This window comes from Ambystoma mexicanum, chromosome 2q (genome assembly GCF_040938575.1).
Source record: "Ambystoma mexicanum isolate Mex_15411 chromosome 2q, UKY_AmexF1_1, whole genome shotgun sequence".
Classification (NCBI taxonomy): Eukaryota; Metazoa; Chordata; class Amphibia; order Caudata; family Ambystomatidae; genus Ambystoma; species Ambystoma mexicanum.
Window position 1 is genome coordinate 606,938,689 of NC_090924.1, and position 16,855 is coordinate 606,955,543.

Below are 16,855 nucleotides of genomic sequence, written 5' to 3' on the forward strand. Positions count from 1 at the left end.
CCCATTTTCCTGTTGTTTAACTACATCTGTGCCACACAGATGCCCCACCATAGTTTACCTAGCATGTGCCAAAACACCACCATAGTCAGCATATGAGCACTGGCATACTTCTCTTTCCCAAACACTGCCAGCACTCTGTTCTGTGCAATGCACAGAGGCCTCCCACATCTGCCCCCCCAGCAGAGATACAACCTCACATACCTTCCCAAGACTGAACAAATTGGTATATATGTCCTGCAGTTTACATACTTTTTTGTGAGGGTGAGTATCGTGACCAATAAAAAGCCCAGTGGTCAATTTAATTTCCCAGCTGAAAAGGGTTTCTTACTTAATCAACATCACAGACATGTTTCACATTTAAAACTGTGGGCATTCCTATGCTCCCAAAATGCTCTTTGCTTTTATGCAAATTCTCCAGGTTTGGGTTACATTAAGAGATGGGACCTGGCCTGAGGCCAAGCCCCCTCCCCACCCCAGCCCCATGCCCCATTCACCAGTGGGATCCCAGAGTAAACTTTTTCCATTTCTAGCACTGACCATAGTAGTTTCAGAGCACTTAGGCTTGTCCAAAAAGTGCTGTCCTGTGACCCCACCAGAGTTGTTCAGACTGTAGTATGTGAGGAAAGGGAAGGGGGCATTGGGAGAGAAAAAGTGGGTAACAAACAAAATACAAAAATCTTTCTTTTCCCGAACCAAGGAGAAGAGACAGTTTACAAACTCCATGTTGAGCAGCAGGAGAACTGACTGTAGGGAGTTTTACAGGGGACATAGTGCCCTTGGTATTACATTAGGACACTCTGGCCTGGTCTTGGTGAATAACTCCTGGGTGTGCTGCCTCACTTGACAAATAATGCTTGGGGTTCGATCATCGCCCCACTATCTCCCTTACCGGATCCTTAATTTCATCAGTCCGTGTTCATTCCTATTGTGATGCTGCTGTTTGGGAACATTTCATCTTCTAGTAAAACCGTATGTTACATTCCATCGAACTCAACGCGCCTCTGACCGATATACAGAGTACTATCATTTTCTACAGTAGCTTTCGTGGGAGCTGCAAAGCGGCCCCGGAATTAAATGAGGCGCCCGCGCGCATCGCACGAGGCGATGCATGCACAACATATCACATCTGTCAGTGGCCGAAGCAGGAAGAGCGTGCAATTGATGCAGAGGGAAAAGAGAAAAGGCATGCTTTAAAAATGAGATTTGCAAAGAGTTGGGGAGTTGATGAGGCGCAGGGCTTCCAGAAGTCTGTTACAATTGGCAACCAACGCAAATTGCTTTTTCTTCTGTCCGTGGATTGAAGGAGAGATGTCTTGTGCTGGTGCAAGAAATTTTGGCCGCACGCGCAGGGAGCCAATCCAGAGTCGGATTGGGCCATAAAATTTGTCTCTGGCACCAATGAAAAAGTAGCCCCCAGTTTTAAAAGGCAATTAATTCCTTTTGTGACATTGAATTTTACCCAAGGGGAAGTTCTTTCATAAAATGTGATGCAAATTGTGCATTTTAAAGAATATTTATTCAGCAACACTGGTCAACACTACGAGCCACATAGTGAAGTAACTCATCAAACTGGGCCACGTTGGAAAGAAAAGTGGGCCAAGTTGACCCAAAAAACTGGCCCACATTAGTATTGTGCGTTTTTGGTTCGGCCATTGGCCTATTGCCCTATAGGCCAGTCCGAACCTGGCCAGATCCTCTCAGATTCTCTTGGCATTCCGCCAGAGCACCGGAGAGTAACCCAACATTTGATGGTGGCGACTCACATGCGTGAACTTCTATACTTCTAGTGCCTTTCGTTTCTTACTTAATGTCAGCCAATTTATGGAAATGACAAGGGTGCATATTCCATTTAAAGCAGCGTTAGAAGGACAATATTTCTTAAGCAAAAACATCCGATTTGTCAACTCTCTCAGTTACATGATTTGTCCTTTGCCAAACCTTCACCTGGCCGCTCCCCAACACACCCATACATGCCAATATTCACCATTTGTTTTGGGGAGATTCTAACCCGGTCCTGTATATTCTCTTAATATTCTCTGATTCGCTGTGCTTGATTTATAACGGGCAATCCAGCACTCTACATCCAGGAATGCAAAGTAAAAACAAGGACTGGACTAGCTCCTCCTGAATGGAACGTTGTATGTTAGTATGCATGCTTCCCGCCCACACATTCTTTAATTATTGCCCTATAGTTACAAACAAAATAAGCAATCAGGTTTGAGCAATGTGAAACCTTGCACCACATGAACAGCCAGTCACACTCCACCCGAAGCCGCATCCAGCAGAAAGGCTGCTTGAATTCCATCTATTCAGCAACAGCAGTCATCCGCTACTGCCCCAACGATTTCTTTCTACGTCTTGCTGAGAGATTGTATCCATCAGCAGTGATTATTGAATACCAAGGCTTGAGCCTCATTACTCCATCTTCTCAGGTTGGATGTGTAGTTGGTGTGGGTTGGATTCCTTCATGGTCTGTGTGGACTTGCCATTGGTGGACAGTTGATCCAGTACACTCTGTGGTTCACCAGGCTCAGCTTCTGGTTTCCTTGCAGGTGGGTCTCTGATAGCAAGGCAGCACTCATGTTCCTAGTTTCCATCAGGTGAAGGAGTTTGTCTGTCTTCTTCTGGATAGCGTTGGCGTTCCACATCATAGCTGGGTTTAGATGCCATGTGTGTCTGTTTCCTCTCCATGGATAAGCTCAGGATGAGCCTGGTCACCTAAAGGGAAGGTTCCACAGTGTGTGTGCCACACAAGGGACACTTCAAATGAAAACAAAACAAGGATGTTACATGAGGCAAGGGCAGATCTCAGTTAGGGCAGATGAAGCTGACCCTCATCAGGAGGAACACACAAATGCCTGCTCTGCAGCATTGTAGAACCAAAGTACCAGGTTCATCCTGCCTCAAGTATCTGTCCAGTGCCCCTTTCCCAGGAGGGGGATACAAGCACCACTCCTGCCCGAGACTTCATTATTCAGTGTAGTGCCCCGTTGGCAGGATGGGCGCCACACAACATTCACTGGTGCACCCCGACAAATATTGCAACTTTCCCAGGACAGAGTGGACACCTCTCACCAGCGGGCCTGCCCTCAAGCCCCGGGAAGCTCTAGGTCTGCTGGCCTCCCCGCCTGCACCAGAAGCCCGGGCTGCATCTGACATACAGCTCCCAAGCTCGTTGCTCTCGGGGCCCCCTGCTGCTACCTAATCAGCCCCGTGGCTCCTGGTGTACCTGGCCCAGCCTAAAATATCCTCCTGATGACCACCATCACATGGACATTGGATGGGCCGCACCCGGCATTAACGGCTCGGGTCAAGGCACTACTGTTGGCCTCCTACTGCTGTTGCTGCCCTGGGTCACTCAGCACCTGTGGACTTGGCTTTGAGAGATTTGTGGGGAGTGACATTTCAAAGTGCAACTTCGCCCAGACAGCCCTGGCCATGCTGCATGTAAAAATTAAAGAGACCTTCTTGTATGTATCAATAAAGAACGTGCAATTTATTAACATGCTTATTTTTAAAGAGGGTTTTTACCTAGTTGATCAGATAGCACAATGCAAGTTCAAATCCCGGCAGGGCCAAAATCAGCCTTTGATCCTTCCAAGGTCAAAATACTGTTGGTAATAATAAGCAGTGTTCAGATGGCTGAGGGTTTGTAGCGCTGTATGAATTCAAATTATTATTATTATCTTTTTTTCATTCAGCTGCCTAATTAGGTAAAGAGTTATACTTAGGAATAGATAGGCTTCTTAATATATTTAAGTGTGTTTTAAATTAATCCCTTCCTATATCTGAAATACTAAAAAACTGTTGGTTTACTGAAGAGGCTGTTACGCTCACCTGGTATCCACAGGGACGGGTTACTCGCTGGTATGCTTCTCAGCTTTGCCCTGATGTTGTCTGCGGGGAAGGTTCTGCCTTGTGGTAGAATTAGGCGTGCTCTCCGTCCTGCCTTCTTTGCAGGGGCACATTGTCTTTCATGGGCGAGTGCGGTCCAGTTACTTCACTGATGCCGGCCCGTTTGATATTGTTCATGTAGGTCTTATTGCTGTTCTTTATTTTTGTTGCTATCCTGCATGCCTTTCTTATTTAAAATGTCTCTTTTTTTCTCCCTTAGGTATGCGGAGATTCAGCGCGGCGAACTGGCTTGGTTGAGCCCCGCTGGTAAATGATGGCGCATTAAGAGCGCTATGATGCGGTAAGTAAGCGCTATGCGCAGCACTGCAAAGTCTTGCCTTTGCTAACCTGTTGTTTTTCTTCTTTGTAGGTTGCAGTGTTCTTCAGCGCGAGTGGAATGTCCGGAGTGGTGCCAGCCGAGAGGTGACCAGCCAGGTAAGCCTTTTCAGCAGTTCGTAATTTGTAAATGTCTCTACAGCTTTCTTTAATGTTGCCTCTATCTTCCTCTTTCAGGTCGTTCTGTCCGGGAGGCGTGCAGATTCGAAGAAGCTGTTCTCAGTATCTGCAAGTGTTTAAAGATGAAGACTGCAGGTGAGATGCTGCTGCTAATGATGTTCCTTTTGTCTCCGTGCAGGTTCTGCTTCTGCGAGGTTCGAGGGAATAGCTGGACACGGTGAGCATCACGTTGCAAGCTGCAAAGTAACACGAAGCATATTCTGCAGTCAGGGTGTGGTTTATATAGCCCAGGTAAAGTAGTACCAGGGAAAGTAGTTCCAGGCCTGCCACACCCAAAACACTAGACCACATAGCTTGGTTCTTAGGAAACAAAGCTATGTGGATGCCTCCATGTTGGCTGACAATACAATGAAGTAGTTCCCAAGCACATTGTTGTTCATGGTGTATGCGCCTGGTGCCATAGGTGACAGGACTGGCCCCATGAGGGCTTTTGAAGAGGATGCCAGGCTCTAGAGGCCCGAGTCCTGACTCCACCTGGCCAATGGGTTTGCCAGAGGGGGTTTTGGGTGAGGGTCGTGACAGCTGTCTGGCCATTATACATGGGGGCAAAACTGGACACTGAATAAGAATCCACAGAATATTAAAGCCACTGTAGACCAGCATCCTAGTAGTCCATGTATCCTTGTGTCACCCCTGAATTGTTAAAGACTAGTACTGTTTTACTTTCTTCAGGGGGCTTGGATCCCTTTCTTTGTTACCTGCCTTCCCTCCACTTGAATTGCCTATCCCTTCCCATCTCAGCACAATCTGGGGCCATTCCAGAACTGATGGGATAGTGGAGGCACTAGAGACAGGTAAGAGGTTGGGCAGTGGTGTGTTGAAGAACATTATTTTATGCAGAAAAGGATTCCACATTGCCCTCCTACTCCTGTCTCTCCATTAGTGTGCACATTTACCATTTGCCTTGCTGTAAAGTAGACCACACCAAATCCTGTGGTATGAAAAGATCATCCTGTGATGTATCCTTTCTTCTGTTGTATGACTCCTTTTATTCAGGAGGTGCCTAGCCAGAGTCTTGGCTCGATAATAAATGGAACGGAAGCACTGTCCTTTATTTTGTTAGCCTGCAGGCAGTTTCATCACTTATGGAAAACCGTATACCTACAAATTTTATTCATGACCCTATTCTGGCATATTTGGTTAAACGGCACACACCAGCCTTAAGTGAGATTGTCCATTCTCTAGCAGTGCCTCATTGAGTCAAGGAAGTGGTCCGCCTGAGTTAAAAAAAATCATATCATTCCAAGATGGCTGCCATTAGAGGGAGGACGTGCTAAATATAGCTCATCTCCAGCCCGACTCCAAAGGAGAAATTTACACCTCCTCGCCCCCTCCCGTAGGTGTGGGAAAGCAAGTGTGTGGGAGCACCCACCCACACCTATGAAGCGAAGGGCCGGGTGAAGTCAAGGACTGAGGTCGAGTTTGAGCGGATGCTCCGAGAAGCTGAATTGCAGGAAGCGAAGGGCATGACACCACTCCGTTTGGAGCCAGCAGTAAGGCGGAGGATCACCTGTGATCGTAGTGGCACCTACGGGAGGACACAGAGGAGAAGGACAACTAGGGGCATTGCAAGAACAGGCACTTCCCCCCTGTGTGGCGAGGGGGAGCCGACCGGCAACAGGCGTGCAACAACAGAGGAGGAGCGCAGCATACACAGAGCAGGGATTGTGTGCTGAGAAGTCATACTCCCCGATGACCCTGAATGGACCCTCTGAGCATAAAACGGTGGATAGGGACAGCGGTCCTTAAGGGAAGACTTTAGCTTGCAGTGACACATCGAGTGTCACCGGTTCAGAGGAGCGGAGTCCTGGAGAACAATACCTCATGGACCGACGACCATCCCCGGGTTACGGTGGCCCAGGGGATTGAACAATGGCACTGAGAAATATGCAGCCCCCTGCCACCATCAAGCATGCAATTAAAGGTTGTACCTCTTAATAATCCATAGGAGGGCGGGGGCTGCACTTGTGGGAAACAAGGTCCCTTCAGGTGAAAAGGAGACACCAACTGCTGGGAACTTCAGGGGGAATGACATTGCTGTGATATAAGCGGTCCCTTTCAGATTGAGAGACTAAGAATAGAAGGATACAGGCACTGGCTACCGCATAGATAGGTCTGAAGGTTGGAGTTAGCGACCACTGACACTGGGCATGGAAATGATTGCCACTGAGAGCTATAAAGTATTGAGAAGTGGGTAAACCCTAGGCTTCAATCAACTGACGGTCCATGGGCTTCTAAGCGGGGAAAGACTAAGGAAACATATGTTGTATGCTAAAGGGAGAGGACATTCTAAAGGCACCCTAGCACCCCCTAAGGCGAACACTCGAGTGGCAGCACGGGAAAGTAGAGATAGAACTGGGACGTTGGGTGCGGGAGGAGGCGCACCCAGCAGCGGCGACAATGGGAATGGTCCAAGGAAAAGCGGGAAAACAGGATCGCTCAAACTCCGAAAGGCTGGTATTAAGGGAAGGACATAGCACAGTCTGATGGGTGAAGGCGGTGGGGACCAGATAAATCAGGTACATGGATAATTGTGGATGGGACCTTTGGAAACAAACGGGGGAGGGAGAACAGAATTGGCGATGGAAGGTTGAGATGAGAAATGGAGATGAAACAGGGTGGAGAGGGCAAATTGGAATCTCTTGGAGAGGGTTAGTTTATCTCTCCCCGCAGTTGGTTGTTCCCAGGTAGATTACCGGCACATGGACAGGTACTTCTGTGGTTGTCACTAGGACACATGTACTGGCCTGGGACAAAGTTTGGGAGGTAGGGGATCGGGGAGAGTTGAGTGCAAGGTGGGTGCAAGGTGGGGTCGGGGGGTGGGGTGGGAGGAGGACCAACATCAGCAGGATAAACCAGAAGATATGGTATGGGGAGGTGGAGAGGGGAAGAAGAGGTTCAGAACTTTCAAGAAGTTGGAGGTGCTCCTCCTATTTTAAGGTCAAGGAAGATGGGATCCACGTTAAGTCTGGGGGATCCATATGGGGCATAAAGATGAAAGTGCAATGGTAGGGAATGAGATTAGTCAGACATATGGGCCTCATTACATGGTATGCGGTAAGGGTTTACCGGTACCGGTAAGGGCACCGGTACCGGTAAACCCTTACCGCCTTACTACGAGGTACCTTTGCCGGACCCACCAGCCATTAAGGAATGGGCCCGCAAAGGGACCTTGGTGCTAATTACGGTACCGCATTTTGCGGTACCGTAATGACCTCCTTCCCCATTCCCATTGAGCCCTATGGGGGCAAAAATGGGAATGGGGAAGTGCCTTGGTGAATGGGGAATTACCGGCCCCGCTCACCTTTGAGTAGGCCGGTAATTCCGCCATCCACCATGGCGGACACGGTAAAATACCGGCGGCAACCATGGCGCTAACAGCGCCATGGTTTACCGCATACCGCGTAATGAGGCCCATGGTCATTACTACGGGCTTTAAATTGCTTACATACAATATTCGAAGGTTACATTTGCCAGCAAAATGAAGTAAGATGGGATCATTCCTGAGGCACAAGAAGCCCAAATTTCTCGCACTCTAAGAAACATATCTGTAGAAAATATAAATTGAGCCTTAAATTACAAGGTTACCCACTGATATTCCATGCTAATACTAATGAGTAGAAAGCAGGGGTCCTAATCGCATTTAGGAAGAACTCATATGTGGTCATATTGGGAGTGACAAAAAGAGGAGATACCTATTTGTAAAATTCAGCATTCAAAGGGAAGTATTTACCTCAGCGACGGTATATGCACCAAATGAGTGACAGGAAAGTTTCCTGAAGACAACATTGGCAGCACTTGAAAAAGTAGCGGATGGCCATCTAATACTGAAAGGGGATTTTAACGCAAAATGGGACGGGCGAATAGACAGTAGTCAAATGGGTTTCACCCCTCAGACTACACTATCACAATAGCACAAAGACAAATGTATACAATTGGGATTAGTTGATGTGTGGCAAGCCAAGAGGGGAAAGGATGACAGATTTCCATTTTATTCACATGTCCATAAAACCCAATCACAAATAGATTGCATTTAGGTCTTTGGATACAATGATAGGACGACTCAAGGAAGTTGCACTGGGATCAATTGCGTCTCGGATCATGCATCTCTGGAGATTAATCTGACTATGACATCTAGGAAAAGGGGGTTGTGGAACTCGGTATTATCAGATTGGATCCTAGCAGATTCATTTTTTTCGGGGGAGATAGAGGCCAGAATTCAGATGAATTTTAGTGAAAATGCAATTGCAGATACTTCCCCGGGGATCTGGTGGGATGCTTTCAAAGTGGTAATTAAGAGGGAGTTGATAGCACGTAAAGCCCTGAAGAAGAAGATGAGTCAGCGACTCAAGGAAGATCTAGAGATCCAACTAAAGATTATAATGCCGAAAATGAGTAATCTCCCTACGCGGGGAACACTGAAAATGTACAGAGCCATAAGAGGACAACTAGAACTATTAAGGTCAAACGAAGCGGAAAGGACCCTAATTACAACTAAACAATATTTTTATGTAGAAGGAAACAGAGCGTGTAGGCTATAAGCATGACAATTAAGGCAGAGAACAACTACCCAAACAATCCTAAAAATTAAAAAAGGGGAAGTTCAAATAGGGAGGAACTGGAAGAGGACATCATAGAGGAAGAAGGTATTGCAGCTATTAAAGAACCTCAGCTAAAAAATGCCCTGGGACCGGACGGCTTCACAGCTGGGTTCTATAAGAAATATCAGCGAAATATCAGCGAATTTTAGCCCCCCACATAACATGTTTATATAACTCGTTCACAAATACTGGAAGTATTACTGCATCCATGAACACAGTGAAATTAGTGATATTTCTGATGCAGGGCAAGGATCCGACGATTTGCTGATGGCATCTTCTTGGCCATATCGGATCCCGCAGAATCTCTGAAGACGATCTCTTCGGAATTGGCAATATTCTGGGAGGTCTCAGGACGGAAGTTTAATCCCAATGGATCCAAATTACTCAATCTTACATTACCAAAGGACACAATAGAAGAAATGCAGGGATTTACCCAATTCTTTTGGACAGAAGAGAAAATGAAATACTTGTGGGTATACATGACAAAATCTGTGGCAATGATATGTGAGGCGAATTATCCTCCACTGCTCAAAACTATGAGAGAAGACCTGGAAAGGTGGAATCCTCTATACATATCTTGGCTGGGGCATATGGCCTCAATAGAAATGGTGACTTTACAGTGTTTTCTCTACTATTTCCAGGCATTGCCGGTATTGATTCCCAGGTTTTTTTTCAAGACACTTAACCACATCCTAGCAACCTTTACCTGGCATAATAAAGAACTGCGGGTGGCCTTGCGAACCTTAATGGCCCCAAGGCACAGGGGTGGTATAGATTTCCCTGATTTTAAAATCTACTACTCGGCAGCCCAGCTGAGGGTACTGAAGCAATGGTTTTCAGATGATGAAAGTTAACTCTGCATAAATATGAATAGAGCAGTGCCGGGCAGCCCACTAGAGGAGGTGTTATGGTTACCAAAGGCCGATCGCCCTGTGAGCATGAAGGCTTTGCAAATTGCTGCTCTTGTTGGCAAGGTGTCGGATGAAGCACTAAAACAGAAGCACATATCAACTGTTCTGGGGCGCTTCACACCTATATGGGAAAACCCCCCAGTTTACTCCTATGGCAGAAAAACAAGCTTCTGGGAAATGGAGTGAAGCAGGATGTATTCGACTTAAAGATTTGATGCTAGGTCAAGAAATCAAAACATTTTAGCAATGTACACAATTCTTTGCACTCACTGAAAACGAACAGCTCAGTTACCTCCAACTTCGACATTGGGTCGTACATCCCCTTAATAAAAGTCAGGACGGCAGACAACTCACTTTTTTCGAGAAATATATCATGTCACATACAGGGGATACACATATAATCTGTGCATTCTACTCTTTACTCTCTGAAGGGGGTTCCTGAAAAAGTGGTCATATATGGACAAATGGGAGGGTACATTAGACGGCCAGATAACTGACAAGGAATGGGAGACGATTTGGCACAATATCCTGAAGCTAACACGCTCAATCCAACTAAGAGAAATGTGGTATAAAATTCTCCCTCAATGGCATTATACAACATAGAAACTCCATGTGATGTTTAAGGAGACACAGCAGGACTGTTGGCAGAAGTTTTAAGGGCACGGGGACTAGTTCCATATTTTATAGTCTTGTCCAGCCTTGAAATCATTCTGGGGCCAGGTAAACATGACACAAAAGGAGGTGGTGGGGGCAAATATATATCCGGAAACAGGGTACTGTCTTCTGGGTCTTTGGAAAAAAGATGCAGCTTCAAGAGATCGGGCACATGAAAAGACATTTATGGTCTTGTCTTTGACGGCCCTTTTGGTGATTGCACGGAACTGGAAATAAGAAATGTCCCCATCCCATCAAAAATGATTTTACAAACTCTGGCATGTTCTGGCGATGGAATGGGTAATGTATAACATACAGTGGGAAGACAGAAAATTCAGGCAGGACTGGGGTATGTTGTTGGACTACTTGAAGGATGATTATTGTATTCAACTGTGCCCACAAAATATTCGGATTTTGGACATTGCTTAATGCATCACTACTATACTGCTGATGGGCGGTAGAGGAGCGGGAGGGAAAGAGGGGGGAGCAAGGGAGGAATGTTATCAAATATGTGAAATGCCAATAAATATATAGCAAAAATTAAAAAAACTCATATCTTACCCCACTCCTAAAAACCCATCTCTGGACCATAAAATTCTATCAAACTATCTTCCAATTGCCGGCCTCCTCTGGCCTGCAAAATCTGGAGAATATAGTGACAATGCAGCTTCAGAGTTTTGTGGAAGAGCATGCCATTCTGGATATATACCAGTGAGGGTTTAGACATGGGACGGAGTCAGCTTTGGTCACAGTGTGGGATGACATTTTGAGGGCTGCGACGAGGGCGAAATTAGCATGCTTGTTATGTTGTACCTGTCAGCAGCCTTCCATACTGTTGAGCTTAAGATTCTTCTTTCCAGACTTTACACAGTCGCTCATACACCTGAGGAGACTCTGGGATGATTTTCATTCTTTTTGCTGGACTGATACCAAAAGGTTAAACTGGGCCCATTTCTATCCGGGCACTGAAAGTGCAGTAAACAGGGTGAGGCCCTAACGGGTAAGTATTGTAACACAACAAAGGAGGGTAACACACAACTGTGTATCATTTAAAAATTAGGCAGTAGGAAAACCCATTAGGAATAGAACAACAGCACTATGCAGATGTGGCCAAAGAGATACAAAGTTAATTAGAAAGACAGTAGGACAGAAAAGAAATCACTGCCTCACCCTGCCCTAACCCTAAAGGTTACAGGGAACCTTTCCCTAGGAGGTGCTGATGTGTCGCTTACAAAAAGGGGGGACAGTAAAAGAGGTCAAAGAGAATCCATTTTTGAATAACAGAAACAAAATGAAGGTTGTTAAACTCTTGTATTTCTTTGGTCACTGTAAGCAGAGAGGAGGAACGTGTAAAAGTAAAGTTTACACCTTGGACTGAACATAAATATACAAAGTAACAGATCTGAGCTGTCTATTGTGGGTACATCACACTTTTATTATCCCATAGACAGGTCAAAAACTTCCCAAATTGGCTCTACATATAAAAACCAAACTGAGAATGGGCTTAATGTGATGTCATTAAACTGCTGAGGCACTCATTTATGAATCCAGCAGTTGCCCCTATTGGGGATAAGCCAATTCTCAGATGAAATCAAGTGAAGACAAAACATGTAGGTTACGTGATCTCTTCAGATTAAATCTTTTTGTAAAAGAAGAGGACGTAAGACTACGCTAAAAAGCATGTAAAGGTTGTTCATGGACACGGTAGAATGTATTTTGGTTCTCCGCCACGTAACAACCGCTGTCTACCGGTTTCAGTGGTGTATTTTGGGTGTAACCACTTTCTTCAGGACAGTCTTCTAAAACAAAGGAGAAGAAATCTATAGTGGTGTACAGTGTTCTATCACCACATTTCTGCCAAAAGGGTTTTGTATACTTTACCCCAATTTTTTTTAGTGCCAATGCAGAAAGGTTCCTGGAGAAAACCTAAGGGAAAACAAAGCAAACAAAGCCTAAGTAACTCCCAAATATTGCCATGCGCACTAAATACTAGGAGACTGCAGGTGAAATCACTGCGTCGCCTTACATAGATCCAAAGGGATCCCTAAATCATCAAATATGCACAATCGAGATACATGTAGATACAAGATTACCAACAAACAATGTGGCAAAATGGTCTATGGTTGCTTTTTGTCGTAAAGTAGTAGACTATCAATATCCTATATTGTTTGCATTCCCCACTCACAGCTATATTCATAAGACAAACCCAGTTAGTTAAGTCTACAGCCTTTCGTTAGCAGTTAATAAAAGATAGCACACCATGTACTGACCTTACAGCTGCAAAGGATTTCAATTTGTTGTGAAAATCGGCAGAAACCACAAATTAGCCGTATCAGGGTAGCTGTATGCTGAAACAATAATTAAAGTATATGTCCAATTTGTTGTACTCCAGGCTTGCCTTAGGCCCAGGGGGCCTTTATATGTTACAGGCCGATGCTCTGTATTACAGACACACAGCTCCTGTCTGGGACCCAAAGGGGAGAGGGGGACAACGTGTTTCGTGTTGTTCATGGATTTGGCCCAGACCATCCCCCAAATCCCACACACTCCTCAGGTTTTCAGAAAATGGGCGGGAGGCAAAAGGGGCGTTAAATACTACAGAGCGGTATCAGATTTTTACTTAACAATGTCAAAGTTTTACTTACTTGTACTACCAAGCGCGGCCCCGCTGTTGCAATCCCCGAAGCTACGGAGAAGCTGTGGCCGGGTCTGGCGTATATAGATGTTACGTGAAGTCACGTGACAGCCGTCACATGACCTTCTTTTTCATTTATGCGTGCGTGTCCAAAAGGGGAAAACAAAAAGCTCTGCACTCAGCAGCCCCATTCAAAACCCTGTGAGTCAGGCAAACCCGTGTAACAAATTCTTATATATCTCATCCAGGTAAAGGATGATGAACCTTCTTCATTTGGGCTCAGTATGTGCTGTTTATATCGCTGAAGCCCTCTGGTGTCAATAAGCGGAGATGTCGAAAAGACCCAATACTTGGGGACTATAAGCAAGCATGATAGCCAAAATGATGTAACCCCATTTTTGGAGTGTTCAAGTGCCTACCGGGCAGATTATTAAGACTGACCCATACGACTCCGTCAATCGGAAAGGCTTGTATGCCAGGAACGCAAATAAGGACCAAAAGACAGAGGGACAGACTATGACCGCATTGGTTAGTCATATAATGACAGAGAGGTCTTGCCAGGGGATAGATTCGTTCAGGCCCTTTGAGTCAGTTTTAAGGCAAAAAATACAGTTTTGCTTGCGTTTAAGGAGCATACTGGCAATGTCACCTCCTCTTCTTGGGCACCTGACCTTTTCTATTATATTCCATCTGATATCCTCGGGTTTATGTCTGAGAGACAAAAAGTGGGTAACCAAAGGTGCATTTTCCCGCCTAGTTCTAAGCAGTGCTCAGGTACTGCGATGGGAGCAACTTTTGCTCCGTCCTTGGCCAATTTGTATGTGGTTCATTTTGAGGAAACATACATATACCCTCGTACGAACCCATACTCGAATAACATCACAGTATGGGCTTGTTACATTGATGATATCTTAGTATTTACGGGGGACAAAGCCAATCTTAATGAATTTATCCTTTGGATAAATTCTAGAAATAGATATTTGAAATTCACCCACAGTGCGACAAAAAAGACCACACAATTTCTTGATGTAGAGATAAGTGCCCACTCTGGTGTTTTGAACACAACGATCTTTAGAAAACCTACAGATCGTAATTTGTTGCTACAATACTCTAGCTTCCACCCGAAAAGCCTGCGGGATAACTTGCCCTTTGGGCAGTTCCTCAGATATAGGAGGAACTGCTCTAGTCTACAAGAATATGACACTCAATCTGGGGTCCTAAAAGAACGTCTCCTGGAGAGAGGGTATCCTAACAGAATCATCAGGCAAGCCAGAAAACGGGCGAGGAACATTCCCCAGGAAGTCACATTACAACAGGCAAAACGCCCGAGGGACAACTAACGATTACAGCAATTTTTCGGTACTCCTCGAAAATCAACCAAATCAAAAGGGAAATTCTTAAACTCTGGCCTATCCTGAACGTCGGGGAGGAAGATCTTGCCCCTCTACGTTTTGCCATCAGAAAAAGAAAGAATATCAGGGATACCTTAGTTCATTCCTACAGAGAACAGGAGAAAGACACATCCACCACCCTATGGAACACCACACCTGCCACGGGACATACACCATGTGGCAGGTGTAATGTGTGTGACCTGACGACACGCACAAAGTCTCTGGAACTGGGTCTCCGCACTCCCTGGAAACAGAACTCTCTGACTAATTGCAACACAGCAAACGTGATCTATATGGTCACATGTCCTTGTTACCTGGTCTACATAGGAATGACGAGTAGAGCCATAAAGAAACAGATACAGGAACACATGTCCTGCATTAGAACTAGGCGGGAAATGCACCTTTGGTTACCCACTTCTTGGCTCTCAGACATAAACCCGAGGATATCAGATGGAATATAATAGAAAAGGTCAGGTGCCCAAGAAGAGGAGGTGACATTGCCAGTATGCTCCTTAAACGCGAGCAAAACTGGATTTTTCACCTTAAAACTGACTCAAAGGGCCTGAACGAATCTATCCCCTGGCAAGCCCTCTCTGTCATTATATGATTAACCAATGCGGTCATAGTCTGTCCCTCTGTCTTTTGGTCCTTATTTGCGTTCCTGGCATACAAGCCTTTCCGATTGCGGGAGTCGTATGGGTCAGTCTTAATAATCTGCCCGGTAGGCACTTGAACACTCCAAAAATGGGGTTACATCATTTTGGCTATCATGCTTGCTTATAGTCCCCAAGTATTGGGTCTTTTGGACATCTCCCCTTATTGACACCAGAGGGCTTCAGCGATATGAACAGCACATACTGAGCCCAAATGAAGAAGGTTCATCATCCTTTACCTGGATGAGTGCAGAGCTTTTTGTTTTCCCCTTTTGGACGCGCACGCATAAATGAAAAAGAAGGTCATGTGACGGCTGTCACGTGACTTCACGTAACGTCTATACGCCAGACCCGGCCACAGCTTCTCCGTAGCTTCGGGGATTGCAACAGCGGGGCCGCAGTTGGTAGTACAAGTAAGTAAAACGTTGACATTGTTAAGTAAAAATGTGATACCGCTCTGCAGTATTTAACGCCCCTTTTGCCTCCCCCCCGCCAATTTTCTGAAAACATGGGGAGTGTGTGGGATTTGGGGGATGGTCTGGGCCAAGTCCATGAACAACACGAAACACGTTGTCCCCCTCTCCCCTTTGGGTCCCAGACAGGAGCTGTGTGTCTGTAATACAGAGCACCGGCCTGTAACATATGCAAGCCTGGAGTACAACAAATTGGACATATACTTTAATTATTGTTTCAGCATACAGCTACCCTGATTCGGCTAATTTGTGGTTTCTGCCGATTTTCACAACAAATTGAAATCCTTTGCAGCTGTAAGGTCAGTACATGGTGTGCTATCTTTTATTAACTGCTAACGAAAGGCTGTAGACTTAACTAACTGGGTTTGTCTTATGAATATAGCCGTGAGTGGGGAATGCAAACAATATAGGATATTGATAGTCTACTACTTTACGACAAAAAGCAACCATAGACCATGTTGCCACATTGTTTGTTGGTAATCTTGTATCTACATGTATCTTGATTGTGCATATTTGACGATTTAGGGATCCCTTTGGATCTATGTAAGGCGACGCAGTGATTTCACCTGCAGTCTCCTAGTATTTAGTGCGCATGGCAATATTTGGGAGTTACTTAGGCTTTGTTTGCTTTGTTTTCCCTTAGGTTTTCTCCCGGAACCTTTCTGCATTGGCAATAAAAAAAATTGGGGTAAAGTATACAAAACCCTGTTGGCAGAAATATGGTGATAGAACACTGTACACCACTATAGCTTTCTTCCCCTTTGTTTTTAGAAGACTGTCCTGAAGAAAGTGGTTACACCCAAAATACACCACTGAAACCGGTAGACAGTGGTTGTTACGTGGCGGAGAACCAAAATACATTCTACCGTGACCATGAACAACCTTTACATGCTTTTTAGCGTAGTCTTACGTCCTCTTCTTTTACAAAAAGATTTCATCTGAAGAGATCACATAACCTACATGTTTTGTCTTCACTTGATTTCATCTGAGAATTGGCTTATCCCCAATAGGGGCAACTGCTGGATTCATAAATGAGTGCCTCAGCAGTTTAATGACATCACATTAAGCCCATTCTCAGTTAGGTTTTTATATGTAGAGCCACCTTGGGAAGTTTTTGACCTGTCTAT